The following is a 16840-nucleotide window of genomic DNA, read 5'->3' on the forward strand; positions in this document are numbered from 1 at the left end:
TCCATAAACTAAAACTATTCAACTCTCCATCAAATAATAAGGGGCAGTATTGTCTTCTACCTGTTTTCTCCATAAACTAAACAAGAAGAAACAGCCATAACATAAACATCAAGAGCTGACATAAAGAATACTGTGCAGTAAAAGCCACAACGCATGATTTATCTTAATCCTGTTTAAAATAAAATTAAAGGACTCAGCCCATAACTATTTCCTAGAATTGTTTACAGAAATAACCTGTCAAATACGATAATGGAAACAGACAGCAATTCTAATATCAAAATCATTGAATACTGCCGGGCAAAAATAGGACCTACTTTTCTTTAAACCCTTTTACCCCCAAAGGACGTACTGGTGCGTTTCACTAAACTCATCCCTTTACCCCCACGGACGTACCGGTACGTCCTTGCAAAAAACTGCTATATACATTTTTCTTTTCATATTTTTGATAATATTTTGAGAAACTTCAGGCATTTTCCAAGAGAATGAGACCAACCTGATCTCTCTATGACCAAAATTAAGGCTGTTAGAGCAATTTAAAAGAAATGTACTGCAAAATGTGCTTGAAAAAAATAACCCGTGGGGGTTAAGGGTTGGAAAGTTCCAAATAGCCTGGGGATAAAATGGTTAAATAACAAAGTGATGATGATATGTGTCATATGAAACTAATTCTACTTGTTTTACATTAAGGAACATCCTGTACTGTACATCATATCATTAACCTTGCACTGATATCTAAAATTAGAATTTTAATGATAAAATCTCTTATTTCTATACTTATCTGATGTTCATATTACATCTTCTACAGAAGCCAGGGTTTATCAACACTTAACTGTAAAATTTTAAAATATTAAAATTCCTTTTTTTCCAAACAATACATGACCCTAACAAAGGAATAGAGCCCTCCAATGTAAGTGGTAGGATGCACAAGTTGTCACCTCAGGATAGGGTAGGATTATAGAATTTTAGCCTCAAGCCAAGCACTGGGGTATCAAAGGCAATTCAGCGCTATACGAGACGAATTAATCAACCGTATCCGTACACTCACACTATTTGGTATTATTTCAAACTATAAAGCTTTTGTATAACATCTAAAAATGAAATAAGAAGAGATTAAGAAGATTAAATAAATTAATTAATAAAATAAATTAAAGTTTGCGATAAAACCCAATACTCTGTTCAGGATATTACTATTTTCCACCAATATATTTCTTAAAGGTTTGTCCCCCTCTCAGGATTAAAAACAGGAAAATCGACTAAAATATTTTTAAAATCAATATTCACCTGAGAGCTATTACAAAGGGGGGCCTGTCTCCTTTCCTCTTCATTACATAACTGAGGGTTCATGCGTACGGCCAATACGCAGCCTGCTTAAAATCATGTTATCCCTCCTACTTTTAGAATTACAAGATGACCATTAATCCACTGAAGGGTGGATTTTAAAAACTAGCTTTTCATTACCTTACTAGATAAGGTATTTTTACCTTCTACTGTAAAACTTAAAACAGGTGGATTACACCAATGGGGACACTTAGGACATCTTTCCTCTCCTATCTGTGCTGTTAACAAACCTACTCCTCAAGCATCATTTTTCAGTTGTACCTCCAAAAGCTTGGACACACTAGATCTGTTAGGAGCTTGATTTAAAGGAGGCTTAACATACTGTTAGGATTGTTTTCATACTGAGAGACCTAGATAAAAACCTCAAACTCAATTCCTCTCTTTAGATAGAAAGGGGAGGCATTCCAGAATCTCTTAACAAGAGAATGCCTTGATGAAGTCATTGGGCTTCAGCATGGCATATCATTCCAATGCTGAAGCCTTGTGGCGGGTAAGAGGGCTCTCGACCTGGGGAATTTCTTTTCCTCAGTTTGACTAAATTTCTTTCACTCTATTACTATCACTTATTATTGCTTCATCCACCTTCATATTTATCAACTCTCTCCAACCTTGTTGCCAAAACTCTTGCCCATTTCACAGTCCAGATTCTTTTGAGGGGACATCATATCCAGGATTGGATTTTACTTTTTCAAAATCAATTATGGGAGCTGTTTTCTTGCAAACTACCCGATAATGTTCGGACACCTAGGCGTGTCAGTATTCCCATAATGGCATGCAGAACTATTCTCATGCTGACAACTGGCACTTGGATATAAATGTACAAAATAGATTTGGACTACTGGAAGAAGAGGCTATAAATGTACAAAATACATTTGGACTACTGGAAGAAGAGGCTATAAATGTACAAAATAGATTTGGACTACTGGAAGAAGAGGCTATAAAAGTACAAAATACATTTGGACTACTGGAAGAAGAGATTATAAATGTACAAAATAGATTTGGACTACTGGAAGAAGAGGCTATAAAAGTACAAAATACATTTGGACTACTGGAAGAAGAGATTATAAATGTACAAAATAGATTTGGACTACTGGAAGAAGAGGAAATAACATATCGGACTGTGAGACAATAAGGTCAGTAGTGACTGAAGCTGCTATGGAATCTCTAGGAGCATGTATCAAGGCACGTAGAAGGAATAACTGGTTTGAGGAAGAGTGTAGCAGTGCTGCTGAAAGAAGAAAACACTGTAGGATGAAATGGATAGAAGACAGGGATAACATTGATAAGAGAGAAGATTTAAGTGTCTATAAATTTAGCAACAAGCACAAACAGAAGAAAGAGAAGAGAGAAGGTAGGAGAGGAACTGAGAGAAATTGAAGAAAATAGAGTGCATGGAAAAACGAGAAAGCAATTTCAGGGAATTAATAGGATGAGGAATGGATTCCAGCCAAGAATGAACTTAATCAGAAGTAAAGAAGGTAGCATAATTATTGGAATAGAAGAAATACAAAGAAGGTGGATAGAACACTTTAAGGAACTTTTCAATCGGCCACCACCTCATAACCCAATGAATGAAATGGAGATGGAGGGAAATATCGATGATGTGGAAGCACCAACCCGAGAGGAAATTACAGATGCTATGAGAACACTTAAAAATAATAAAGCAGCTGGAATTGATAATATAGCTGCAGAACTAATCAAGTATGGGGGCCAGGCTCATCATGATAAGATTATTAGCTTAATGTATAGCATATACATACATACATATACCAAAGGCACTTCCCCCAATTTTGGGGGGTAGCCGACATCAACAAGAAACAAAACAAAAAAGGGGACCTCTACTCTCTACGTTCCTCCAGCCTAACCAGGGACTCAGCCGAGTTCAGCTGGTACTGCTAGGGTGCCACAGCCCAACCTCCCACATATCCACCACAGATGAAGCTTCATACTGCTGAGTCCCCTACTGCTATAGCATATGGGAGAATGAAATAATGCCATCAGACTAGGAGGAAGGGATTCTGGCAGTACTACATAAAAAAGAAGATCGCACTATATGTGGAAACTACAGAGGCATTTGCATATACTCCCAGCTGGTTACAAAATCCTTGCAAATATTTTGTACAAACAATTACGAGTTTATTGCGAAGATATAATTGGTGACTATCAGGCAGGTTTTAGACCAAACCGAGCTACAGCTGACCAAATTTTCACCATAAGGCAAGCTCTAGAGAAATATGACAAATTCGAAGATAATTTGTATTTTTCCTAACCATACAAACCTTAGCTATTTACAAAGGGTTATTACTTTTAGCGTAGCTGAAATGGCGAGCCATTAGAATTTAACGAGGGTGTATTACCCCCGCGCTAGTTAGCGGGGGGTAGGGGAGTGGTAGCTAGCTACCCCTCCTCCCCCTCACACACAGGTGAATACTCACTTTCACTTAGAGGTAGGACTTGTCTTGGGGGACAGGGCTGGCGGGCAAATATGTGTAAATAGCTAAGGTTTGTATGGTTAGGAAAAATACAAATTATCTTCGAATTTGTCATTTGTTCCGTAACCGAAATACAAACCACGCTATTTACAAAGGGTGACTTATCCCTTAGGAAGGGTGGAAAGTCCCCAGCCATACTGGCTTTGGCTTTACCCGGGGACTCAGAATCCGAGTGAGTCGCACTCGAGAAAAGGAGTCCCTGCACCTCACAAGTTCCTTGCTCCGCAAGGAACCATGTGGCCTACGTAAGCTTGTGTGTGAAGGAAGAAGTGTGACCCGTCTTAGGCAGTTGACCTGGAGTTCCAGAAGGAACTCTGGGTTAGGACGTTCCCAATACCACCTCGTCAGGGTATGGGGGACGCGACAGTATTGACTCAATACTCGGAACACAAGGAAGCATGGTTTACCTGCAGAGGTTCGAGGTCAGCTATGCAGAGACCAGGATGCTGCTTCCCCGTAGAGGGGATGATGAAGAAAGAAGTAAGGGCCAGACATACTTCTTTCGTTCATGCAGACTAAAACCTGATAACAATGCCCTCAACCTTCTGCTACCTGTCCAAAAGGAGCCTGAGGTTAGACCAGCTGTTGTGTAGCCACCACAGAGCGATAGAAAACGTATCGAGACTCCTGTGGGTCACGCCCTGCAGGAAGCGGGCTGCAAAGGTCATCAGACGCTTCCAGACTCCAGCTTGTAGCACCTGCGTCACAGAGTAGTATTACTCGAAGGCGAGGGACGTTGCGATGTATCCAACATCGTGCTGTAGGGCGACGTGACGGGGGAGGGTCTGAAGACAGGTCGAGATGAATGTCCTTGAGTCCGGGCTGAAGAGGTATACTGGTGACTCTCCCCCCATGTCCTCCTTGTGTTCCCAAATCGGCTGCAACTGAGGCCAAACTGCAGCTGGTCCCAGCGCTAACCTCTCGATTCCTTACTGGCAAGAAAGAGAAGGTCTTGGGACATCAGACACAGAATGGAGACTCGAAATCTTGAATGAATCGGACCGAAGGGTCGGGACCCTCAGATTCTGAGTCTAGCCAACAACTCAGGAGCGAGCCTGAATGTTGCCTTCCCCTCTTCCTTAGAAAGGGGGGAGTAGTAAGAGACCAAGAAGATTGCTTACACACTGGCCGTGGCCAGAGTGAGCAGAAGACCCAAGGCGGAATACAATCCGAGGCCTGTCGTAAAAGGGTCTTGAGAAGATCTCTTAAAGGACTAAAAGTCCGAGCCATGCTCCAAGTTGGAGGTCTTCCTCCGACTAGGGCAGGGACGATCGTAGCTTCGCATGAGCGAGGATAGATCCAGCGGGCAGGAAAAAGTTATTCCTTTAAGCCTGAAGGTCAGGGAAAGGCTGAGCGACAGGCTTCATTGCCAAGAGCGGAAAGGAGTTTTCTCCCGCCGAAAGGCAATAAGACCGTTATTGCTGGAGAAGAGGCCTCACGGGAAGAGGTATATCTCCCACGGCACCAACCACCTTAGACTCTTCACTTTGCCTGGGAGACCCCTGTGGATGACTATCGCAGATGACGCGACCTCCGTACCGCGACTGTAGCGGGTTGTCTCTTCTAGAGGAGGAAGCGTAGTGTCTCCAGGCATGAAGCCGAAGCGACGCCCCGGTTCGGGAGAGATGTCGCAGTGTGGTTGCTTGAGTAGTCTGCGCCGTGGGAGAAGCTCTCCCGGGAGTTCCGTCAGGGGAAGCAGAGGGTCCAGAAACCGTTCTGCGCATAGTCCCAGTGGAGCTCTCCCATTGAAAGGTTGACAGACAACCTGGTTTTGTTGAGACCCATTGTCCGCAGACAAAAAGGAGGGAAGACGCAGGCGTCGAAGTTGTCCCACCATCACCGGAATGCATCTTGCCAGAGTCTCGGGGTCTGAGACTGGGGGAAGACTAGCGGAAGCTTGAGGTTCCAAGCTGTCGCGATCAGGTCCCCCAGACCAGCACTTGCTGGTTACCCAAGGTCAAAGACCCCTAGGTACACTCTCTCTATGAGGCTCTGCTCGGATAGTCTGAGAGAAACATTCCCCTGCCTGGAATGAGAGAGCCGATGGTGGAATTGAGAGAATCTCAATCATCCCGGTATCTCTACTGCAAGATGTGAAGGTGTGAAAATGCGTCCCCTGCTGGTTAGCATGAAGTCGACACGCAACGGGGCGACTTGGCAGGAGCGGTAGGATCTGAAGAGGGGCCAGACTAAGGCCCTTAAGCCTGCCTGAATGATGGAGAGGTATCCTTCAGGTCTTGACCATAGGCCTGGACCGGAACATGCCCCCCCCCCCCCCTTTCCTTTGACGAGTCCGAGAACCGCATCAAGAATGTGGGGAAAGGACGAGAATATCCACTACCATCAAGAGGCTCCATAGGTCAACACCCATTGCAGGTTTAATAGTTCCGCTGGTCCCATAGGGCCAGGGAGTCCGGTTAAACATTGCCTGAAGCCACCGGAACTTGGATCGCCCCACATGGAACTTATCCTGAGGCGACCGTTCGGACTATAAACGGGTCAATGAGGAAAGAAGAACTAGGAAACGTTCCAAGGTAGGGCTGAAAACTCTGCTTGACTGAGAACAGGTACTGCGACTCTCCTCAATCTTGCCACAGTCAACCGAAAGGAAGGCTCGGAGGATGTGGTAACAGAATCTGGCGTCCCCAGGTGGTCACCCATCCAAGTACCGACGTTGCTTAACCTCGCTGGACGGACGAGAAGCGGGGTTTCCAACGTGGTAAGGCCGTTGACTCAATATCATGGCCAGATACTCCAGATGTTGAGGCAGAGGAAGAGAAGGCTCCAAGCAAAATACCATGAGCCCACACTCATGGTCAGCATCCGGAAGCTTTTCCCGGCGCTGAAGAAGGTCGAAACCCGAGCCTACCGGAGTTGACCAGCCCTCCAAACAGCAGAGGAGGCGGAAGTCTGCACCTGAGCGGCCAAGAGGAAGGCAGGGAGAGTTCTCTGGGGAAACAAACCTGCTATGCCACGGCGGGATAGCCACAATGCATCATAAGCAGGAATACTTGCAGTTTAGGCTGAATTCGACGAGCACCCTGGAAGATGGATGGAATGGAAACTGAAAGTACCCGTCCTTCCGATCCAGGGTTAAAGGAGTCCTGTCGCCTCGTTACCAGTCTGATCGATTCTGCTGGTCTACGCTGGCCGAAGTTTGTTCGACAAACTTGATCAGGGCTGAGAGGTCGACTATGGACATCCCCTCTCAGATCCTTCCTTACAAGAAAGGATCGACTGAGGGGGCCGGGGGTGAAGCCGTCGATGATCCTAAGGAAGACCTTCGCCTAAGGTATGGATCATTCTGCCCAACCGGGCAACTCTGCTGATGCTATGGCATAGAGGTTCAGAGACACTGAATTCGCTGACAGAGACGGCAGGCGCGATATCCTTGGCTACTCACAGAGATTGTGCGGGAATGGGCATCGGGAAGCTGTCATTCGGATGAGTAACCTTAAGCATCCTCCCAGCGAAAAAACCTGCAATCCTAGAGTTCGTGAACTCCTTTTAGGACTATGCCCCCCCGGGGGAGTCTCCCGTGCCATCTGTTCCTGACAGGAGGAAACTGCAATTGGACACCTTGTCCCAGTTGTCGTAGCCGATAACTTAGGCCGACGTGGTTGAAAGAAAAGGGAGCTGGAGCCCTGCAGAGTCTGGAAGAAAGCGCCTTGGAGGAGTGAAACCGGAAGTCGATTTACTCCGCACAGCAGCTGTCTAAGTCTCTGTCCTTGGGCAAAGACAAAACTCTTCTCAAGGATGGAAGGGTGTCTGAGGTCGTTGACCTCCACAGATGAGACACCCGAAGGAAGCCTTCAGTCAGCGCGTCCAGATGGTACAACATCGAGCTTGTCCGAAAGTAGATACTTAACGACGAAAGGCCAAGGTGCCTGAGCTCGAGAGGAGGAAAGTACCCTTGATCTTCCTGTAGCTTCCTTGAACCAAACCTCGGGCCGTAACCGAGGAGGGAAAGAACCTGGTAAGCTCCCAGAGGAAGAGGTAAGCAGTCACCCCTTGTCCGATGGAGACCACGAAGTCCACTCCTCTCTTTCTCTTCAGCGTAGGAGAGACAGCCGCTGGTTTGTTACCCTGGCCGGCGAGTGCTGGTTTCATAACCCTCATTAACGCCCGTACCAGCGGATCAAACCATGTCTGCTGCTCCAAGGACACAGAGTCCGAAATCCTCGCTAAGGTGAAAGGAATCGGGCGATCCTTTGGAGTGGACACGACGGTTCCTGCCTGAAAAGAAGGTGGGGAAGAATGCTGTACTGACCTGTCTTCGTCCTGCACTACCAACCTGTGCTTGGATGGAGGTTATCCCGAGTGCCGCCTAGGAGCACGCGTCCCTGCTGCTACCACCGGCTGTGGAATTCGCCGCGAACTATGGTCGCGCGAGGGTGAACGGTCGCGCAAAGGCGAATGGTCGCGCGGGCGCACAGGCGCGCAGGCGAGCGGTCGCGCGGGCGCGCAGGCGAGCGGGCGCGCAGGCGAGCGGTCGCGCGCAGGCGAGCGGTCGCGCGGGCGCGCAGGCGCGCAGGCGAGCGGTCGCGCGGGCGCGCAGGCGAGCGATCGCACGGGAGCGCAGGCGAGCGATCGCACGGGAGCGCAGGCGAGCGATCGCACGGGAGCGCAGGCGAGCGATGGCGAGCGATCGCGCGGGCGAACGATCGCGCGGGCGAACGATCGCGCGGACGCGCAGGCGAATGGGCGTGAGGGTGGGCAGGTAAATGAACACGTGTTCGAGGCGACGAACGCAAGCGATGGCGTGACGGCGAGGGATCGTGCTGCCGCGTAGGTGAAGAAGATCGCTGGCGGTAAGCGATGGCGAGCAGCATGTGTAGGTGAATGATCGCGTGATAGGGTGCGATGGTGATCAGCATCCGCAAGAGGGCGAGCGTTCAGGGTTGTGCGATGAGGAGCAGCATGCGTAAGCGGGCAATCGTACAGGGTTGTGCGATGGCGAGCAGCATGCGCAGGTGAATGATCGCGTGAAACGGTGCGATGGTGATCAGCATCCGCATGAGGGCGATCGTTCAGGGTTGTGCGATGAGGAGCAGCATGCGTAAGCGGGCAATCGTGCAGGGTTGTGCGATGGCGAGCAGCATGCGCAGGTGAATGATCGCGTGAAAGGGTGCGATGGTGATCAGCATCCGCAGGAGGGCGATCGTTCAGGGTGGTGCGATGAGGAGCAGCATGCGTAAGCGGGCGATCGTGCAGGGTTGTGCGATGGCGAGCAGCATGCGCAGGTGAATGATCGCGTGAAAGGGTGCGATGGTGATCAGCATCCGCAGGAGGGCGATCGTTCAGGGTGGTGCGATGAGGAGCAGCATGCGTAAGCGGGCGATCGTGCAGGGTTGTGCGATGGCGAGCAGCATGCGCAGGTGAATGATCGCGTGAAAGGGTGCGATGGTGATCAGCATCCGCAGGAGGGCGATCGTTCAGGGTGGTGCGATGAGGAGCAGCATGCGTAAGCGGGCAATCGTGCAGGGTTGTGCGATGGCGAGCAGCATGCGCAGGTGAATGATCGCGTGAAAGGGTGCGATGGTGATCAGCATCCGCAGGAGGGCGATCGTTCAGGGTGGTGCGATGAGGAGCAGCATGCGTAAGCGGGCGATCGTGCAGGGTTGTGCGATGGCGAGCAGCATGCGCAGGTGAATGATCGCGTGAAAGGGTGCGATGGTGATCAGCATCCGCAGGAGGGCGATCGTTCAGGGTTGAGCGATGAGGAGCAGCATGCGTAAGCGGGCGATCATGCAGGGTCGTGCGATCAGCATCCGCAGTTGAGGGTTGCGCGATGGCGATCAGCATCCGCAGTTGAGGGTCGCGCGATGGCGATCAGCATCCGCAGTTGAGGGTCGCGCGATGGCGATCAGCATCCGCAGTTGAGGGTCGCGCGATGGCGATCAGCATCCGCAGTTGAGGGTCGCGCGATGGCGATCAGCATCCGCAGGTGAGCTAGTAGCTGGCGAACCATGTTCCTTCAGAAGTGTTGGAGAACGTTGGCGTGCCAGCTGTAACACACGTGGGCGATCCGGAGATCGCTGGCGAGCTGATGATCGCTGACGAGCTGACGATCGCTGGCGAGCTGATGATCGCTGACGAGCTGATGATCGCTGACGAGCTGATGATCGCTGACGAGCAGAAGGCTACGCGTGGAAGCCTGCGCAAGATGAAAAGTCCTTGACCCCGACCTGAACCGAAGTTCTAGATCGCGAGGGCGAACGTGGGCGCACAGGGCGCGTAACAGGAACCGCAGGGAAGATCATCTTGAAAGCGCTGACGAACAGGAGAGCGCTGATGAGCAGAAGGGCGCGCAGGGAAACCCTGACACGCAAGGGAAGAACCCCCGTGGGGGCAACCCTTTGCCCCGAAGGGATCGTTGTCCGCCGGGAGACTGATGTCCGTCGGAAGACCGCTGTCTGTCGGGAAGACCGCTGTCCGTCGGGAAGACCGTTGTCCGTCGGGAAGACCGTTGCCCGTCGGAAGACGAGATCAGACTGCTGTCCATCTGCACCAAGGCGGAAGATCGAGAAAAAGGAGTTGTAGGCTGCAAACGGAGATTCAAAAAGGCGCCTCAAGCACCCTTATAGGGAGATGAGAGGCCCTTACGACGAGGCGGACGGTGGGCCTTACGGCGAGGGAGGACAACAGCAACAGCAACAGAAGAAACCTCCGAAGAGGAGTCTCTATGAGTGTACTCTCTCGCGAACGAAAGAGAAACACTTCGTGGAAGAGACTGGTCAGCCAGTGACCTAAAAGGAGCAATCCTCCGAAGAGGAGCTCCTGCAGTTGCCCAGCCCCTTGAGCGAAACTGCAGGTGCGACCGCTCAGCACCAAGAGCATAGTCGCACGAAGAAAAGGCAAGAGAAGAACCCCCAAAAGAGGAAAAGCTCAAGCCTGGACAGGAAAAACTTCCCTCGGAAGGAAAGTTATCCGCCCAAGGAGGCAAGCCTCCTGACTGTTCTAAAATGAACTGGAGAGCTGTCCGTCGACACGGGAGTACTACCAGTAGAAGGAGACACGCCCCTGACGACAATACAAGGGGGGAGGCAGCAACAGCCGAATCCCCAGGACTCAACCAGACAGCTCACACCGTTGCTATATTACAGAAACGAACTAGATCGGTAACTGTAAAAAAATAAAACAAATAATATTAGTACACATTCATTCCCCCGGGAAGGCTCCGAAGAGGAATCCCGAGGAAAAGGAACAAGAATTACACAACAGGCACGTGCCCTCACAACCACTTACACTCGCGGAAGGAGAGCTGTAACCAAAACAGAATTATAACAATTATAATTATGTAACTATGTAATTATGTAATTAAAAAATGAATGAACACTAAAGAAACAACGAAAACCCCGAAAGGAATCGTTCTACGAGGTGAAAAACAAAAAACAACTACAATTAGATTCATAACTAATTGATACAACGTACGGCGTAGCAACCCCCCACACGGAAAGGAAGCTAGGCTACAAGGGCGTAGTAACACATAGTAAAAGGGTGAACGACCTCAAGAGAGAGAGAGAGAGAAAGACATAAGTCAAACTCGATCGCCACCCATAAAATACGTCGTGGTGGCCTAACTGCCGAGGCCTCCACGTAGATATCGTACACTACACACACACATCTGAAAAGGAAACTTACTTATTTCTATACTCAAATATATATACAAACATGAAAACATGTTTACATATATATTGAGTAAAAGAAAAGTAAGCGATTAAGTAAAGACAAAACAGACAATGGCTGCCAAGCGAGGACCAAGACAGAGACGTCTGTCACAGTCCGAGCCAAAAGTGAAAGTGAGTATTCACCTGTGTGTGAGGGGGAGGAGGGGTAGCTAGCTACCACTCCCCTACCCCCCGCTAACTAGCGCGGGGGTAATACACCCTCGTTAAATTCTAATGGCTCGCCATTTCAGCTACGCTAAAAGTAATAACCCTTTGTAAATAGCGTGGTTTGTATTTCGGTTACGGAACAAATTGGGAGTTCAACAAAAGCTCTTACCATCTATTCATAGATTTCAAGCAAGCCTATGACAGTGGGCATCGACCATCATTACAGAACATACTGAAGTTCTTCCACATACCAGTGCAATTGATACATCTGGTCCAAATGTGGTAGCGAAAAACGACATGCAGGATCAAGGTCGGGGAAATACTGACAGAGCCCTTTAACATCCATGGAGGACTAAAGTAAGGATGCACTCTATCAACACTTTTATTTAACTAAGTACTGGAATGGATAATGTGACATACACCTACCAGATTACCCATCCAGCTGGAAAATACCATTATAGACAGACTTGGATATGCCGATGATGTGGACCTTTGTGGAGAACATCTACCTAGCATCGAAGCAACATACGTACAGTTTAAAAACAATGCAGAACATAAAGGCCTGAAAATAAACAATGCAAAAACTAAGATAATAGAGATCTCAAGAACACCAAATCTAGTTGGAGATATGGATTTTGGAGGACACAACTGGAAGCAGTATCCACATTCAAATATCTTGGCTCCACCATAACGTCACACGACATGATCCAGGACGAAGTTAGACTAAGGATTGCAGCAGGGACAAGATGTTCATGGGCACTCGATAACACCTTCAGATCAAGAATTTTATCTAGGCCCATAAAAACACAAATATATACCGCCATTATCCATCCCAGTGGTCCTATAAGGGTGTGAAACATGGGCCCTCACTAGGCAGTTGGAAAATAAACTTGAAGTTTTTCAACGCAGTATATTGCTAGAACGGAGGAGAGAAGGCTGACTAGAAGAGTTATGTTAGGTAAACCCATAGGTACCAGACCAAGAGGAAGGCCTAGAAAGAGATGGATGGATAACCTAGCTGACGATTTGGACATCCTCGAAATAGACCCCAATGAGTGGATGGAGCTTGTAAAGGATAGGGCTCTCTGGAGACGAACGGTCAAAGCTGCAATGGATCAGCCTGGTCCGAGGCCCCCGGATTAAGAAAGTAAGAGTAAGTTTAGTACCTTAAGAAATAGATATGTGCGAGGCTCAAGGTGAGGATGGCAGGTTCGTCCTTGCCGAGATTCTTGGACACGATGTGTCGTACCATGCTAGCGATATTCTTAGATTTATTTCAGAAGCAGATCTCCTGAAAGCTATTTCACCTTTATAAGGATAACTTTACTTTAATTGTTTTAAATTGAATTTCCTTTTATTATTTGTTCATAACAAATGATATCGGCGTCAATGACCTTAGATGTCAGGAGGCCAGAAAACTATCAATCAAACAATCCGGAATCCACATACAGACTACTAATGATGTTCGGAATGTACCAGTGAAGATTCGGAGCCTCGCATTGTGAACAGCATCAAGTTTCCCAAGCAAAATCTTAGTAGCCAACCCATAAATTGGACAGCCATACTCTAACTTGCTCAGACACAGAGATATATAAATTCTAAGCAAAGCTGTTCTATCAGCAACCCAATCAAAATGTGATATGACTTTCAAGATGTTCAGCGATTTTTTAACCCTGATGGATAGGTCATTTATATGGGGACCAATAGTTAATTTCTTGTCAAAATATTACCCCTCAAAGAAACTTGACATTATTCTCATATGGCAAAATACAATCATTTAAGAAATGTTTGGAGATCTCTTCTCTTTTTTCTTACGAGTATAAGTAAAACGAATGGCTTTGGTCTTCTGAGGAGAGAATACAAATACCCTAGAATTATTATTATTATTATTATTTGCTAAGCTACAACCCTAGTTGGAAAAGCAGGATGCTATAAGCCCAGGGGCTCCAACAAGGAAAATAGCTCAGTGAGGAAAGGAACCGAAGAAAAATAAAATATTTTAAGAGCAACAGCGTTAAAATAAATATCTCCTATATATACTATAAAAGCTTTAACAAAACAAGAGGAGGAGAATTAAGATAGAATAGTGTGCCCGAGTGCACCCTGAAGCAAGAGAACTCTAATCCCAGAACATTAGCCAATGCAGAAGCAGCATTCATAGAAATTTGAAGCTTTTGGCTTGCTTGTAGTGCCAATGACCCACTAAAATAAATTGGAAAATCAACAACAAATAGTGATCCTTGTATGCCAGGATGTAGGTAACTCGTAAGACTATTCAATGGTGGCAAAGCAAATAAAGTCACACTCACTGCCTTGGGGGACACCTTCTTGAAAGTAAGAAGATAGTTCTGACTCCTCGTACTTTAATAGAACGGTTTGATAAAAATTCTTCAATAGATTTCAGTCTTGAAACCAACATCACCCCTCCTCTGAATACTATCAGTCAGTGAGGAGAGTGGGCATGTATATGAACATCAAGTGATTATAGAAATAAGAAATTATATTACCGAAATTCTAATTACTTCTATGAATCTCCCATGATGTTCATATTGCTGACTCTCAAAACATTATCTTAAAAAGCCAATCTACAGTACAGCACTGTATTTTCAATTACATAAGAGAAAGCATTTGATAGTATTTCCTGTAGTATATTATAAAAAGATTCCGAGGCACTATTGGATACCAGAAAAGATTGTAAACATTATAATGGAAACGCATAGTCAAGACTGGAGTACTTTAAGGTGGAATACTATCCCCGATACTGTTTATTTTGGTGATTGATTATATGAAAAAGTAATGCAAGGAATGAATGGTGTCATTCAATGGAAAGGGGACCAGAGATCATGTGATCTTGAATATGCAAACAATATAGTTCTAATTGCCTCTACAATGGCTGAAATGTAAAAAATGATTGATAGTTTAGTACTGGAGGGGAGAAAGGTTGGATTGGCAATCAACCAGAGATAGATAGGTCATGCAGATTCAAAGTGGTGATCAAACGAATTGCCTTATTTGAACCTCTTCCAAATATTTAGGAACCACCATTACCAGCAATGGATCCCAAGTTGAAGAATTCAAGGAGAGAACAGGGAGGGCAGAACAAGCAAATACGCATTGAGAAGGATTGTTTTCATGAAATGGCAGCAATATAAAACATGTGCCAGAATTAGCAAGATGACAGGGGTGCCAAACGTGAATGATACATTATCAAGATGGAGATGGATGGGGCATATTTTGAAAAGGGAGGATGTACCTGAATGGAAGCTGGTGGGCAGGAGAGGACATGGTCGACCAAGAGAAACATGGCTGATGACAATGCAAAGGGAGGTCGGATCTGAGAATTGGGTTGAGTTCAGAGAGATGGCACAGGAAAGAGACATACGAGGTCCTATGCATACCGTGGGTGCCAGAGGATTAAGATAAGAAAAGATAAAAAATCTGGAATCCAGTATTTCAAACCGCAATTTAAATGGTTTATCAAAATAAGCTAGACACGTAATCTAGGCCAGGTATGTAACCTTAATCTCGTTGCATTGCTTGTACTAAAATCTATCCCTTTCTTTCCTTCAATTGTGCTCAGCTCCAAGGGAAATTCATAGGGAAGCTTTGAATTTAAATCTATATGCTAGTGGTACAGAGTAAGCAATCTTTCTTGACTGAAGTGGATTCATTCAATTTAGTAGAATGAGTGGCCAAGATCAAAATAAAAGAATATATAGGACTAGAATTCAGGTTACTATCATTAGTTTGTCAAGGCAGTGTTCTCTCCCCATCACTATAACTCTAGGCTTTTGGGAACATTGTACATGTTGTAGAGGCTGTTTGAGGTAACAACTGCCTGTGATTTGAGCCATCTGGAAGCATTGTATTGGAACTTTAATAACAGAATTTCTTAATTCTATACTCGCCTGTTGTTCACATACAGGCCCATCCTCCTCTCCGCTGACTCAAGAGTAGGAAGAGGATGGATAACGTCGACTTCAAAAATGAAATCTGTATTGCCGGAGGTGGCCACCTGGGCTTCCTACCACTTACAGCCGAGGGCTTTGTTCCTTTGCCAAGGGAATGTATTGTTTGAAATAAAAGAAAACGGGAATATTCTATTTTTAAAATTCTACGGATAAGTGTTGATTACACCGGGCTTCTGGAGAAGCAATATGAATATCAGGGAAGATTCGGAGAAATAATATTGAATTCTCTAGGAATTCTAGTTTTTCAATCATACACTTTGAATCATACACACCTTATGCAAAGATGAATTATCTAACTTAGAAATATTAAAAAAGCATACCATAATTATTAATTTTTTTATACTCTACTATTCCTAAATCAGTTTACCTTTAGTGAAGGTATGCCTAATATGAAGTTTTTCTCAAAAGATATACTGTACATTTCTCATCTAAACAAGCCACAATTTTAAACAAGACATTTTTGACAGAATTGGTTAATGCTAAGCCAAAGCAGTAAGATGATAAAGGAAAACCAATCCAAGTACTTAGATTTACGGGCAGTCATTAATCAATAATATTGTTATTATCTATCAATTGCCAAGCTACAACCTTAGTTGGAAAAGCAGGGGCCCCAACAGAAAAAATAGCCCAGTGAGGAAAGCAAACATGGAAAAATGTTATTTTCATTAGTAAAATAAATTTTTGAATATACTTACCCGATAATCATGTAGCTGTCAACTCCGTTGCCCGACAGAATTCTACGGGAGGGATACGCCAGCTATCACTATACTAGAAGGGGGTGTACTCACCAGCGCCACCTGTGGCCAGGTACTGCAGTACTTCTTGTTGACACCACCTCAATTTTTCCTCGGTCCACTGGTTCTCTATGGGGAGGAAGGGTGGGTCAATTAAATCATGATTATCGGGTAAGTATATTCAAAAATTTATTTTACTAATGAAAATGACATTTTTCAATATTAAATTTACCCGATAATCATGTAGCTGATTCACACCCAGGGGGGTGGGTGAAAACCAGTGTACATGACTAAAGGATAGCTAAGTATCCCGTATTTCATATAATCAGTTATTCAGAATAACAATGAAATAATAAGTACCTGGTAAGGAAGTCGACTTGAACCGTTACTCTGCCTTTAATAAGTTCGTCTTCCTTACTGAGCGCAGCGTTCCTCTTAGGAGGCTGAATCAACTCTAAGGTGCTAAA

The 16840-nt window shown here is 45.9% G+C and overlaps 1 long non-coding RNA gene across 2 annotated transcripts in view; it reads right to left on the reverse strand.

Annotated features, from left to right (window-relative positions):
* LOC137636672 (uncharacterized) overlaps positions 1–16237 on the reverse strand; it is a 34024-nt gene extending 17787 nt beyond the window's left edge. Inside the window, exons 1-2 of one of the 2 annotated variants that reach the window (XR_011043186.1) lie at positions 13993–16237; positions 24–1920 (exon numbers count right to left, since the gene is read on the reverse strand). This is a non-coding gene — a long non-coding RNA (uncharacterized lncRNA). Of the gene's footprint in view, positions 1–23; positions 3725–13992 lie in introns of those variants that run through there. The other variant, XR_011043185.1, reaches the window with a different exon arrangement.
* Positions 16238–16840: the final 603 nt, after the last annotated feature.

Source organism: Palaemon carinicauda, unplaced genomic scaffold (genome assembly GCF_036898095.1).
Source record: "Palaemon carinicauda isolate YSFRI2023 unplaced genomic scaffold, ASM3689809v2 scaffold350, whole genome shotgun sequence".
In the NCBI taxonomy this organism is placed as follows: Eukaryota; Metazoa; Arthropoda; class Malacostraca; order Decapoda; family Palaemonidae; genus Palaemon; species Palaemon carinicauda.